General features: G+C 43.1%; 1 pseudogene; it reads left to right on the plus strand.

The window, feature by feature from the left end:
- The window catches only part of LOC127303520 (pyruvate decarboxylase 2-like), an 85,426-nt pseudogene extending 70,652 nt beyond the window's left edge, over positions 1-14,774 (plus strand).
- The last annotated feature ends 242 nt before the right edge of the window (positions 14,775-15,016 follow it).

Raw genomic sequence — 15,016 nt, forward strand, 5'->3', positions numbered from 1 at the left:
ACACACACACAATATTCAGTATGGTCATACCACAATTTGGTATGATCAATATGTTATTACGACATCGTTGGTCAATAAAACAAAAAATGATGGTGGTCAAATCTATTTTTGTCTTGAGTGTTTCAAGTTTCCTCTATTAATTACTTATATGAGGTATTTCTCGGTGTTGTGCATTCTTGATATGAGTCTTCCTTAAAATTCTTCATTGTCCTTCCGTGTAAAACTTATTGTGGAGTCGAAGAATATCATGTGAATCATTAGTCTCACTCCAGGAATAGTCATTATCTATCCTTTCTCGATGGTTTTCAAGGGGTAGATCATCTAAGGAAAGAGGAAACCATTTTTCAAGATGGAGTAGGTGAGAATACTAGAATTTCACAAAGGAAACATCTTTTTAATTGAAATAGGATTAGACAAAAATTTCATCCTAGGGTCTTCCTATTTCTAATCCAAACATAGGGCCACGAACCTACGGTCAACACAATGCTCTGATACCATCTGTAGTGACCTCACCCGGTAGGGTGCCGATCCCTGTGCTTTATTATGCTAGTCCCTGGATCAAACGCTAGCACACACAGTTTAAGATGTAATACCAAGAAACAAAGGTCTTTATTACATCGCATGATCCATATATACATAATGAATTACAAATTGCATAGCACAAGGCTAGCATTACATCAGAGTTTTTCAACGAACAAACATATAGCATGGAGTCATTCGTCTTCATGTGCCACAGGCGAGCATGTTGAGGATAGACTCGTAACCCTAATCATCGTAACTCACTCGTCTATCAAAATATCTGCAACAGGTAAAGTTACAGCCAAAAACATTTGGTCAATACTTTGAATGTATTGGCAAGATGACACTATTTAGTGGACACAAATGACGCCTAATACCTACATGTATATTTGGCTGGTGGAGTTTAGGCTCTTTGCAGAAAAGCGAGCATTTTTTCCTATCTTTTGTAAACATCATTTGTCTTTGAAAATATAAATGTCTAAGAGCATGAACCCACGTTCTCATCACACTGGTTCACCAGGGAAGGATACGATCGATCCTTCTTTAAACATTTCAGATTGTATAAAAGCATGAACCCAAGTTCTCATCACACTGGCTCACCAGGATAGACACCAGACGATCCAGCTTCATACATTACTACCCAAGTTTACCCATCAAGTTTTATTATGAAATTGGGATGAGAGAGATCTTCCAACAGCTCCAGGTCCAGTTGCTCAAAGTTGTCCGTAACCGGGGACACGGCTAAGTACTTAGGTTTTACACTCTGCAGAGGTTTGTACACTTTACCCGCACGACTTAGTCAACCCCTTTTCCACCATGATGCTCATTTTGCTCAAATGGTTGGGAGAAGACTAAGACGAGACTATTTTCGGAAGTAAGACCCCGAGCCCTCAGAACGGACCCGTTCCAACCTACACAACTACATCTGCTGGTCACGTCGGGATAGGTCCCTACCACCTACTTAGTCAAGACAGAGCCCATATGACATGCGGCTGTACAAGAAGCTACTAAACATGAAACATGTCCAATCTCTTTTGTTCCTGGGCGGCGGACCCCACCAATTTTCACCGTGCAGACGCTCCACTCATACCAATCCGCCCAGGTGTTTCATTTATCAAGTTGTTTTTATTTATAACAAAAACATATTTCTTCATCTCATCTCATCATGATATCTGATACGTCTCCGACGTATCGATAATTTCTTATGTTCCATGCCACATTATTGATGATATCTACATGTTTTATGCACACTTTATGTCATAATTATGCGTTTTCTGGAACTAACCTATTGACGAGATGCCGAAGGGCCAGTTGCTGTTTTCTGCTGTTTTTGGTTTCAGAAATCCTAGTAACGAAATATTCTCGGAATCGGACGAAATCAACGCCCAGGTTCCTATTTTCACCGGAAGCATCCAGAACACCCGAGAGCCGCCAGAGGGGGGCCACAGGGCCCCCAGATGATAGGGTGGCGCGGCCCACCCCCTGGCCGTGCGGCCCTATGGTGTCGTCGCCCCTTCGACCTTCTGACGCCGCCTCTTCGCCTATATAAAGGTCCCAGACCTAAAACCTCGATACGGAAAAGCCACGGTACGAGAAACCTTCCAGAGCCGCCGCCATCGCGAAGCCAAGATCTGAGGGACAGGAGTCTCTGTTCCGGCACGCCGCCGGGACGGGGAAGTGCCCCCGGAAGGCTTCTCCATCAACACCACCGCCATCTTCATCAACGCTGCTGTCTCCCATGAGGAGGGAGTAGTTCTCCATCGAGGCTCGGGGCTGTACTGGTAGCTATGTGGTTCATCTGTCTCCTATGTACTTCAATACAATAATCTCATGAGCTGCCTTACATGATTGGGAATCATATGATAATGCTTGTAATCTAGATGTCGTTATGCTAGTCAAGTGAATTTTACTTATGTGATCTCCGGAGATTCCTTGTCCCACGTGTGTAAAGGTGACAGTGTGTGCACCGTGTGGGTCTCTTAGGCTATATTTCACAGAATACTTATTCACTGTTATGAATGCCATAGTGAAGTGCTTATTTATATCTCTTTATGATTGCAATGTGTTTTGTATCACAATTTATCTATGTGCTACTCTAGTGATGTTATTAAAGTAGTTTTATTCCTCCTGCATGGTGTAATGGTGACAGTGTGTGCATCCGTGTTAGTACTTGGCGTAGGCTATGATTATGATCTCTTGTAGATTATGAAGTTAACTATTGCTATGATGGTATTGATGTGATCTATTCCTCCTACATAGTGTGAAGGTGACAGTGTGCATGCTATGTTAGTACTTGGTTTAGTCGTATTGATCTTTCATGCACTCTAAGGTTATTTAAATATGAACATTGAATTGTGGAGCTTGTTAACTCCGGCATTGAGGGTTCGTGTAATCCTACGCAATGTGTTCATCATCCAACAAAAGAGTGTAGAGTATGCATTTATCTATTCTGTTATGTGATCAAAGTTGAGAGTGTCCACTAGTGAAAGTGTAATCCCTAGGCCTTGTTCCTAAATACTGCTATCGCTGCTTGTTTACCGTTTCTCGTGTTACTACCGCTGCGTTACTCTCGCTTGTTTACTGTCCTGGGCAAAGCACTTTTCTGGTGCCGTTGCCACTGCTCATATATATTCATACCACCTGTATTTCACTATCTCTTCGCCGAACTAGTGCACCTATTAGGTGTGTTGGGGACACAAGAGACTTCTTGCTTTGTGGTTGCAGGGTTGCATGAGAGGGATATCTTTGACCTCTTCCTCCCTGAGTTCGATAAACCTTGGGTGATCCACTTAAGGGAAACTTGCTGCTGTTCTACAAACCTCTGCTCTTGGAGGCCCAACACTGTCTACAGGAAAAGGAGGGGGCGTAGACATCAAGCTATTTTCTGGCGCCGTTGCCGGGGAGGAAAGGTAAAAGGCACTCATACTCCGGTCCCAGGTTAAGTACTTTTCTGTTGCCGTTGTGTGTTTGCTCGAAGCTATTTCCTTTAGATCCTGCAATTGCATCTCTTTGTTTCTTGTTTACACTAGTTAGGCATAATGGACAACAATGAGCTTCTTATTCTATTTCCTGATTTAAGACATGGATGGTTTGATGCGAAAATTAAAAAACCTATGGAACATATTAGTATGAACGCTTTGAACACCATTGTTGCTAATGATATGGAAAATTCTAAGCTTGGGGAAGCTAGCTTTGATGAGCATGATATTTTTAGTCCCCCAAGCATTGAGGAGGAAATTTACTTTGATGATACTTTGCCTCCCATTTATGATGATTATAATGATAGTAGTCTTTTGTTACCACCTGTTATGGAGGATAAATTTGATTATGATTACAATATGCCTCCTATATTTGATGATGAGAATAATAATGATAGCTACTTTGTTGAATTTGCTCCCACTACAACTAATAAAATTGACTATGCTCATGTGGAGAGTAATAATTTTATGTATGAGACTCATGATAAGAATGCTTTATGTGATAGTTATATTGTTGAGTTTGCTCATGACACTACTGAAAGTTATTATGAGAAAGGAAAATATGGTTGTAGAAATTTTCATGTTACTAAAACACCTCTCTATGTGCTGAAATTTTTGAAGCTACACTTGTTTTATCTTCCTATGCTTGTTACTTTGCTCTTCATGAACTTGTTTATTTACAAGATTCCTATGCATAGGAAGCATGTTAGACTTAAATGTGTTTTGAATTTACCTCTTGATGCTCTCTTTTGCTTCAAATATTATTTCTTGCGAGTGCATCATTAAAACTGCTGAGCCCATCTCAATGGCTATAAAGAAAGAACTTCTTGGGAGATAACCCATGTGTTATTTTGCTACAGTACTTTGTTTTATATTTGTGTCTTGGAAGTTGTTTATTACTGTAGCAACCTCTCCTTATCTTAGTTTTGTGTTTTGTTGTGCCAAGTAAAGTCGTTGATAGAAAAGTTCATACTAGATTTGGATTACTACGCAGAAACAGATTTCTTTGCTGCCACGAATCTGGGCTAAATTCTCTGTAGGTAACTCAGAAAATTAAGCCAATTTACGTGAGTGATCCTCAGATATGTACGCAACTTTCATTCAATTTGAGCATTTTCATTTGAGCAAGTCTGGTGCCCCAATAAAATTCGTCTTTACGGACTGTTCTGTTTTGACAGATTCTGCCTTTTATTTCATATTGCTTCTTTTGCTATGTTGGATGGATTTTTTTGTTCCATTAACTTCCAGTAGCTTTGGGCAATGTCCAGAAGTGTTAAGAAATGATTGTGTCACCTCTGAACATGTGAGTTTTTGATTATGCACTAACCCTCTAATGAGTTTGTTTCGAGTTTGGTGTGGAGGAAGTTTTCAAGGGTCAAGAGAGGAGGATGATATACTACGATCAAGGAGAGTGAAAGCTCTAAGCTTGGAGATGCCCCAGTGGTTCACCTCTGCATATTTTAAGAAGACTCAAGCGTCTAAGCTTGGGGATGCCCAAGGCATCCCCTTCTTCATCGACAAATTATCAGGTTCCTCCCTTGAAACTATATTTTTATTCGGTCACATCTTATGTACTTTACTTGGAGCGTCTGTTTGTTTTTATTTTTGTTTTGGTATTTTCATTCTCTGAATAAGTTCATCCTTGTGTGGGAGAGAGACACGCTCCGCTGGTTCATATGAACACATGTGTTCTTAGCTTTTAATGTTCATGGCGAAGGTTGAAACTGCTTCGTTCATTGTTATATGGTTGGAAACGGAAAATGCTACATGTAGTAATTGGTAAAATGTCTTGGATAATGTGATACTTGGCAATTGTTGTGCTCATGTTTAAGCTCTTGCATCATATACTTTGCACCTATTAATGAAGAAATACATAGAGCATGCTAAAATTTGGTTTGCATATTTGGTCTCTCTAAAGTCTAGATAATTTCTAGTATTGAGTTTGAACAACAAGGAAGACGGTGTAGAGTCTTATAATGTTTTCAATATGTCTTTTATGTGAGTTTTGCTGCACCGCTTCATCCTTGTGTTTGTTTCAAATAGCCTTGCTAGCCTAAACCTTGTATCGAGAGGGAATACTTCTCATGCATCCAAATACTTGAGCCAACCACTATGCCATTTGTGTCCACCATACCTACCTACTACATGGTATTTCTCCGCCATTCCAAAGTAAATTGCTTGAGTGCTACCTTTAAATTTCCATTCTTCACCTTTACAATATATAGCTCATGGGACAAATAGCTTAAAAACTATTGTGGTATTGAATATGTACTTATGCACTTTATCTCTTATTAAGTTGCTCGTTGTGCGATAACCATGTTCACTGGGGACGCCATCAACTACCTTTTGTTGAATTTCATGTGAGTTGCTATGCATGTTCGTCTTGTCTGAAGTAAGAGCGATCTACCACCTTATGGTTGGAGCATGCATATTGTTAGAGAAGAACATTGGGCCGCTAACTAAAGCCATGATCCATGGTGGAAGTTTCAGTTTTGGACATATATCCTCAATCTCATATGAGAAAATTAATTGTTGCTACATGCTTATGCATAAAAGAGGAGTCCATTATCTGTTGTCTATGTTGTCCCGGTATGGATGTCTAAGTTGAGAATAATCAATAGAGAGAAATCCAATGCGAGCTTTCTCCTTAGACCATTGTACAGGCGGCATAGAGGTACCCCTTTGTGACACTTGGTTAAAACATGTGTATTGCGATGATCCGGTAGTCCAAGCTAATTAGGACAAGGTGCGGGCACTATTAGTATACTATGCATGAGGCTTGCAACTTGTAAGATATAATTTACATGACACATATGCTTTATTACTACCGTTGACAAAATTGTTTCTTGTTTTCAAAACCAAAGCTCTAGCACAAATATAGCAATCGATGCTTTCCTCTTTGAAGGACCATTCTTTTACCTTTATGTTGAGTCGGTTCACCTATTTCTCTCCACCTCAAGAAGCAAACACTTGTGTGAACTGTGCATTGATTCCTACATACTTGCATATTGCATTTGTTATATTACTCTATGTTGACAATTTCCATGAGATATACATGTTACAAGTTGAAAGCAACCGCTGAACCTTAATCTTCCTATGTGTTGCTTCAATGCTTTTACTTTGAATTATTGCTTTATGAGTTAACTCTTATGCAAGACTTATTGATGCTTGTATTTAAGTACTATTCATGAAAAGTCTTTGCTATATGATTCCCTTGTTTACTCATGTCATATATATTGTTTTGATCGCTGCATTCATTACATATGTTTACAAATAGTATGATCAAGGTTATGACGGCATGTCACTTCAGAAATTATCTTTGTTATCGTTTAATCTGCTCGGGACAAGCAGAACTAAGCTTGGGGATGCTGATACGTCTCCGACGTATCGATAATTTCTTATGTTCCATGCCACATTATTGATGATATCTACATGTTTTATGCACACTTTATGTCATAATTATGTGTTTTCTGGAACTAACCTATTGACGAGATGCCAAAGGGCCGATTCTTTGTTTTAGCTGTTTTTGGTTTCAGAAATCCTAGTAACGAAATATTCTCGGAATTGGACGAAATCAACGCCCAGGTTCCTATTTTCTCCGGAAGCATCCAGAACACCCGAGAGCCGCCAGAGGGGGGCCACAGGACCCCCAGATGATAGGGTGGCGCGGCCCACCCCCTGGCCGCGCGGCCCTATGGTGTCGTCGCCCCTTCGACCTTCTGACGCCGCCTCTTCGCCTATATAAAGGTCCCAGACCTAAAACCTCGATACGGAAAAGCCACGGTACGAGAAACCTTCCAGAGCCGCCGCCATCGCGAAGCCAAGATCTGGGGGACAGGAGTCTCTGTTCCGGCACGCCACCGGGACGGGGAAGTGCCCCCGGAAGGCTTCTCCATCAACACCACCGCCATCTTCATCAACGCTGCTGTCTCCCATGAGGAGGGAGTAGTTCTCCATCGAGGCTCGGGGCTGTACTGGTAGCTATGTGGTTCATCTCTCTCCTATGTACTTCAATACAATAATCTCATGAGCTGCCTTACATGATTGAGATTCATATGATAATGCTTGTAATCTAGATGTCGTTATGCTAGTCAAGTGAATTTTACTTATGTGATCTCCGGAGACTCCTTGTCCCACGTGTGTAAAGGTGACAGTGTGTGCACCGTGTGGGTCTCTTAGGCTATATTTCACAGAATACTTATTCACTGTTATGAATGGCATAGTGAAGTGATTATTTATACCTCTTTATGATTGCAATGTGTTTTGTATCACAATTTATCTATGTGCTACTCTAGTGTGTAAAGGTGACAGTGTGGGTCTCTTAGGCTATATTTCACAGAATACTTATTCACTGTTATGAATGGCATAGTGAAGTGCTTGTCCCACGTGTGTAAAGGTGACAGTGTGTGCACCGTGTGGGTCTCTTAGACTATATTTCACAGAATACTTATTCACTGTTATGAATGGCATAGTGAAGTGCTTATTTATATCTCTTTATGATTGCAATGTGTTTTGTATCACAATTTATCTATGTGCTACTCTAGTGATGTTATTAAAGTAGTTTTATTCCTCCTGCACGGTGTAATGGTGACAGTGTGTGCATCCGTGTTAGTACTTGGCGTAGGCTATGATTATGATCTCTTGTAGATTATGAAGTTAACTATTGCTATGATGGTATTGATGTGATCTATTCCTCCTACATAGTGTGAAGGTGACAGTGTGCATGCTATGTTAGTGCTTGGTTTAGTCATATTGATCTTTCATGCACTCTTAAGGTTATTTAAATATGAACATTGAATTGTGGAGCTTGTTAACTCCTGCATTGAGGGTTCGTGTAATCCTACGCAATGTGTTCATCATCCAACAAAAGAGTGTAGAGTATGCATTTATCTATTCTGTTATGTGATCAAAGTTGAGAGTGTCCACTAGTGAAAGTGTAATCCCTAGGCCTTGTTCCTAAATACTGCTATCGCTGCTTGTTTACATTTCTTGTGTTACTACTGCTGCGTTACTACTGCTTGTTTACTGTCCTGGGCAAAGCACTTTTCTGGTGCCGTTGCCACTGCTCATATATATTCATACCACCTGTATTTCACTATCTCTTCGCCGAACTAGTGCACCTATTAGGTGTGTTGGGGACACAAGAGACTTCTTGCTTTGTGGTTGCAGGGTTGCATGAGAGGGATATCTTTGACCTCTTCCTCCCTGAGTTCGATAAACCTTGGGTGATCCACTTAAGGGAAACTTGCTGCTGTTCTACAAACCTCTGCTCTTGGAGGCCCAACACTGTCTACAGGAAAAGGAGGGGGCGTAGACATCAATATCCCAACCACGTATCTAGTAGCATGGCTAAGCAAAACTACTTACGATGGCAACTTAAGGAAAACTAAAGGAATCCTGAGACTATAGGATTAGCATAGCATAGCGTAGCATATACTTTGAAAACATCCTACACATGCAATATCTACTAAGTAAAAAAACTACATGCATAGAAAACATAGGACATGAGTGACACTTGCCTTTTTGTAATTGATGATCGTACACTTCTCACAATCACACGCGTTGCACTCCGTACAAACTATAAGATAAAAGTAACCCACCATAAACACAACATTCCATAACAAAATCATCAAGCAAAACAAAAAATACAATTGCATGTTTGGTTATTCATTTTACATTTTGAACTTTATATATCTTATGGGTCAATCGGAAAGAATGTATGGCAAGAGACAGGGCTTGCAAGATATGGCATTGAGATAGTTATGATATTGGGTAATGGTAAAGTGTTAAAATGTGTTTGTGCGGATATGTATGATCATAAGCTATTTGCCAAAAGGTTCATATTGAAAAGATTCTACAATTTAAGTTATGACAAAAATACTCAAATTGACATGTTTTGAAATAGTTCAAAAGTTAAATTTTAATATACCAATATGTTGTTCATATTTTTTTGAGTTCAAGGGTATAACTTTTGCACGATTTAAATAGACAGATGAAAAGATATTGATTTTACAAGATTAAACATTCAGGGGTTAAATTTTAATGACGTCCGAAAAGTTGTCCGAAAAGGTTTCTTGGATGGAAAAACTTTCTACATGAAAGTTGTAGCGAATTTAGTGATAAACTCAACAGAGAAAATCTCATCTAAAATCGAGCTATAGATTTTAAGAAATGGAATTTTGAATTTAGACATGCGCTATAAGCTAGCAAGCACGAGCACGAACCGATCGATCGATCACATGCACGTACACCGTGCGTGAGAGAAAAACAAATAGAAGTGTGGTTCAGATAAATGGCTAGCGGCCCTTGGATTTAGATCTAAGGGAAAAAGATGGACCTGCCTTAATCTAATCCAAGCTATGAACACTTCATACTTCAGCAAAATAGTATTACCGTCAGTGGCAGACTCGAGCGTTGTCGGGACCGGCGTTCCGACGGTGTCCTATGTCAGCGACGTACGCCACGAGGTGCAACGTGCGCTGTACGTGACAAATAATTTCTCGGCGACGTCGTTTGTTTCCGGGGAAGCGCAGAGAGAGGAAGCCAACGTTGGTGCAGCAACGGTGTCTCTTAGTCGAAAGACGAGCACGAAGATTTTCTGCAGGATAATGTAGAATTAAAGAAGTGTATAAGGAGATGGGCAAGATCAAGATGAGTCGCTGGATATCGAAATTAGGCGGCAATGCTTACTGTGTCTCCGGAAATTGTTTAGAACATGTGGCGGGGGTGTGGAACTTCGGCGACCAAATGATGGACCATCATGTCCTGGAAGTAGGCGACGGTGAGGGGAGTCCATCAGTAGAAGGAATAGAAGAAAGGATCAACGTACGAGACGTACCAATCCGACGAACTCCGAATACGTCGTGGCCAACAGCGACAACATCATGCCCGACCATGTCCTGGAGGTATCCCTCGACGAGGAACGTCTTCTGGTGCAAGTATTTGACGAGATGATCACCGAGAGCGACGTAACCTAGCGATGAACTCGATTTTGTGGCTGATGTTGGCATGGTCGGTGTGTGTTGTACAGGGCATCTCAGTACGAACTTTCTGAAGCGAACTGGTGGAGGAGGACAATAGGTACACGGAGGACATCTCGGTTTGTGTTGGTATGAGCTGTGGAGGGAGATCGGGATGGCAATGCCGGCCGGTGGCATTCGGTGCACCTGGACGGTTTGGGAGATTAAGACAACTAAATAGAATATAAATTGCCTGAACGGATTCTCCATCAAATATTGAGTAATTTTCGTGTTGATGGTGAGTGGAAACGTTCACTAGAATTGATGAGAGAGGGAAGAAAAACCTAGTCATATCCATGGTTGTAACGTAAGTGCCTGTACGTGAGGAGGAAGACGAACGAGGGAAGCGGCTCGTCCGGTTTGCCTAGATGGCCCAGGTTTGGGCTGGAAAAGAAAACAAAGGAAGGCTGGGGGCAGTGGTCTGGCCGAGTGGGCTGGGCCACGGAGTGGGCCGGGGGCTGGCGCGGCTTTCTTTTATTTTTTTAACAGAAATTGGAAATTTACTTAGGGGCTTCAAATAAAATCAGAAAAATGCAAATGAGGTATCGTTGGATTCGTTATGAAAAATACTTTAATATGAGATGAAATTTGGGACAAAATGTAAACATTATAAAACCAAAAATTTATATACATGTCTATGTGGCTATAGTGTCTTTTTAGGGTTTAATGTTTTCTTAAAACAATAATTCTATAAGTTTCAAAATCTTCGAACAAAATAGAGTATTGTTGGTAAATATTTTGAAAACCAGTTTATGTAAACTCTATATTTTTTCAAATAACTTTTAAATAAACACAAAAGTTTTAATTCCTTGTGAAAAATTCAATCAAATTCAAACAATCAAGCATTAAATTTATTTTTATTTTACATTCCGAAATTTAGAAAATTTTGGGATGTGACAATATTGGGCCCATGGGTTAAACATTGAAATTATATGTCAGTTTATATGAATCCCAGAATGGTTGCTGTCTAATCTGTCTTAATTGGTCCTGCTCGTTTATATTTGGCACCAAATGGATATATTTCTCGTTTATCTGAGGCATTCCCATGGCTGGCCGATGATTAAAATAATAAAATTTAGGGGGTTGGAGATTGTCCAACTGCACAATGTCTGGCTAGTTTTGTCCACATGACCGCTTTTTGTGGAACTTAAGGGATCTGAAGCACCCCTTCCAAGTGTCAATTTTAATTGACAGTCTGTTATGCAGTTTCCTGGCTTATTCTGTTAGGCACAGACTGTCTAGTTACTTGATTTATTTTGTTCATATTTGCCATCCGGTTGCTCTGCCTGTTGCATTGGGGTTGATATCTTGCTTTGTTATATTATGCCTTATGATTTGTGAAAATCTGCCATCTATTTTGATGCTTTGCAAAAATCTGTGACAACTAATATGGTTGTTTTCTCAAATTGTATGATTCTGTAACTTGCACTGTCTTGATTTCAGCCCCTGAATAGAGCAAGGAAGGCAGATGGCAGGGCATGTACATCAAGTGTCCAGGTCTTTCCACAAAGACAAATTTGGGACAATGCCAATTCATCTGATAGTCAGATGATATCTACTATCCGAGCCATTCCAGCGCAAACAATTGCTGCCTTTGCACACGAATCAATTGATATAATTCAGCAGCAAAGAGATGAAAGAGATTCAAAAATCGACATAACAGTCAATGAGATACATGAATTTAAAAATAGGCAAGCTTGGATTGAGCAGATCCTTAATAATCTACTCTGCAGATCTAATGGAAAGCCAGCTGTTACTTTCACTCCGATGAATTCTACCTAACAGAAATGCAGTTTTGCCGATGATGCCATTTGTATGGCTTGTATCATTTGAGTTATTTCGACTTCTTGTGGTATTTGAGAATTTTTCTTGTTATTGTAATACTTGAGCTTTTTTTTCCTGTTATTGCCATAGTTTGCAATAATTGTAACAAATTTTCAATGTAATGATTATTTGATCTTGCACTCGGCCTTAAACAGAACTACTAGTACGGTCTCACAATTTTTTATCATTATACTTTGCAAGATTTAGCGGATGCTCCAAATTCAGAGCATCTCCACTGGCGGCCCCGATAGCGATTTGGGGGCCGGCATCGTTTTAGGGCTCGCACCGGTGCGTCCAAACGGCGCCGGCGACTTGTCGAGCCCAATAGAATCACCGGCATCCCCGTGTCGGCCCCTTCGCCAAGGGCGCGAATCAGGCGCCCCGGGTGCCTCGCGGAACGACGGTTTTCGCTGGTGGGGGCACCTTGGCAGCGAGAGGACGCGACGGTTCGCATCGGCCACGACGCGGGAAGGTTGGTCGTCGGCATTTAATGGCCTCCCACGCGGAAACCGAGGCAGCGACTGGCCACGCGGAATCCAGTCGGCGTAAATGTGGGTAGTTGCCACCGCTAGATAGGACGTACGCCGTCCACCACCGCCGCTCCATTCTATCCTCTCCACCACCGCTGCTCCATTCTCTACTCTCCACATCAAGATGCCCGCCGTCTGAAGACCACCTACTCGATGCTTGGCCTCAACGGCCGCGCGCTGCCTCCACCACCACCGCAGCCGCAGCCGGAGCCGCAGGCCGATGACGAGCACAACTCCAACGAGGACGAGGACGCATGGTTCGAGGCGTGGCACGATGTCTACGTAGTAGAAGCGGAAGCAGAGGCAGTGGAGGAGGCAGCGCAGTCGGGCGAGCCGCCGCAGGCCCCCGCCGACCCGGAGCAAGCGGCGATCCTCGCGTCGCTGAACGCACAACGATACCAGCGGTTGAGGGAGGAGGAGCGCGAGTTCGTCAACAACGTGAACCTCAAGCGCGTCCTCGAGATATCGCGCCAGCGAGTGGCCACGGAGGAGGCGGGACGCCGCCTCTTGGAGGCGGAGCGACAGAAGCTCGCAGAGCTCAACGCTCATCGCCACTACGACACGTTCGCTCGCCAGCAGGCGAGGCGTGCTGAGATCGAAACTTCTCGGGAAAGGCTGGAAGCGCGGGGACAGTGCCACCGAAAAGCCCCTGCGATGCCGGCTGCCATGCTCCACCGCTAGATGCGCGAAGCAACGGAGGAGAAGCGGGCACGGACGCAGGTGGCAATGGCGAAGAACAACGACGAGGCAGGGCCGTCGAGCGCCCCAACCGACGGCCAGCAGACCAGGATTAATTTTAAGTTTAGTTATGTTTAAATTCGAGCTACTTTGGTATAAATTTCGTATGAGTTTGGGTTTTTAAATGTCAATTTAAATTGTAAAATCTATCGGGGCTGCCGTTTTGGGGCCGCCGGTGTGGGAGCAGCATCCCCAAATAGAGGATGTTGTGCTTGAGCCCCCTAAACGGAGGTGCCGGCGCCCCTGCCGGTGGAGATTCTCTTATAGATAGATCATGATCATGGTAACAGAAATCGTCAACGTGATGATGATTTGATGTTGCACTCGACCTTGAACATAAGTACTAGTACGGTCTCACAATTTTTTAATCATTATACTTTGCAACATTTAGCGGATGCGCCAAATTCAGAGATCGATCATGATCATGGTAAACAAATTTTCAATGTGATGATGATTTGATGTTGCACTCGGGCTTGCACATAAGTACTAGTACGGTCACTCAAAATTTTAGCATTATACTTTGCAAGATTTGGGTGTGTTCGGTTGGGGAACGAAGTGGAATGTAATGTAATAGTTCCATTCCAAAATAATGGGTTGGTTCCATTCCTATGTTCGGTTGGACAGAAAAATGGAATGGAATGTTTCTATTCGAGTGTTTAGTTTGAGAGATGGAACGAGTACTAATCATGTCCTGCTGCTCAGCCCCTGCCGTGCTACTGTTCGCATCGGTCTGCTCCTACACTCGCACCGGCTACCACCCTGTGTCTTGCCCAGCCGCCACCGTCTGCAGCTTGCCCGGCCGTCGCGTCCTGCAGCTCGCCCGGCCTTGCAGCTTGCCTGGCCGCCGCGTCCTGCAACTCGCCCTGCTGCCGACTGCTGCAGCTCGCCCGGCCGTCGCCTCCTGCAGCTCGCCCTGCAGCTTGCCCGGCCGCCGCCTCCTGCAGCTCGCCACTGCAGCTTGCCGGACGTCGCGTCTGCAGCTCGCCTGCCGCCGACTCCTGCAGCTTGCCCTGCAGCTTGCCCGGACACCACGTCCTGCAGCTCGCCCTGCCGCCGACTGCCGCAGCTCGCCCTGCCGCCGCGTGCCGCTGCAGCTAGCCCGGTCGCCGCCTGCCGTTGCTCGCCCGACAGGAGCTCACCGCGTCGCCAGAGAGACTAGTGGATAGGGTTAGTTACACGCCGCTAGGGACGAGGGAGAGAGGTTAGCGTAAGCGCCTTGGGTGAGTTAATTTCTAGGTAATGTAGTGATTTGTGCAGAGTTAGCGCGAGGTGTAGGGATTCGTAGCATAGAAAACAAAAAAATTCCTACCGTGAGAACGCAATCCAAGCCAAGATGCAATCTAGAAGACGGGAGCAACGAGGGGATGAACGAGACTAACTGATACGTCTCCAACGTATCGATAATTTC

Source organism: Lolium perenne, chromosome 5, assembly GCF_019359855.2.
Source record: "Lolium perenne isolate Kyuss_39 chromosome 5, Kyuss_2.0, whole genome shotgun sequence".
NCBI lineage: Eukaryota > Viridiplantae > Streptophyta > Magnoliopsida > Poales > Poaceae > Lolium > Lolium perenne.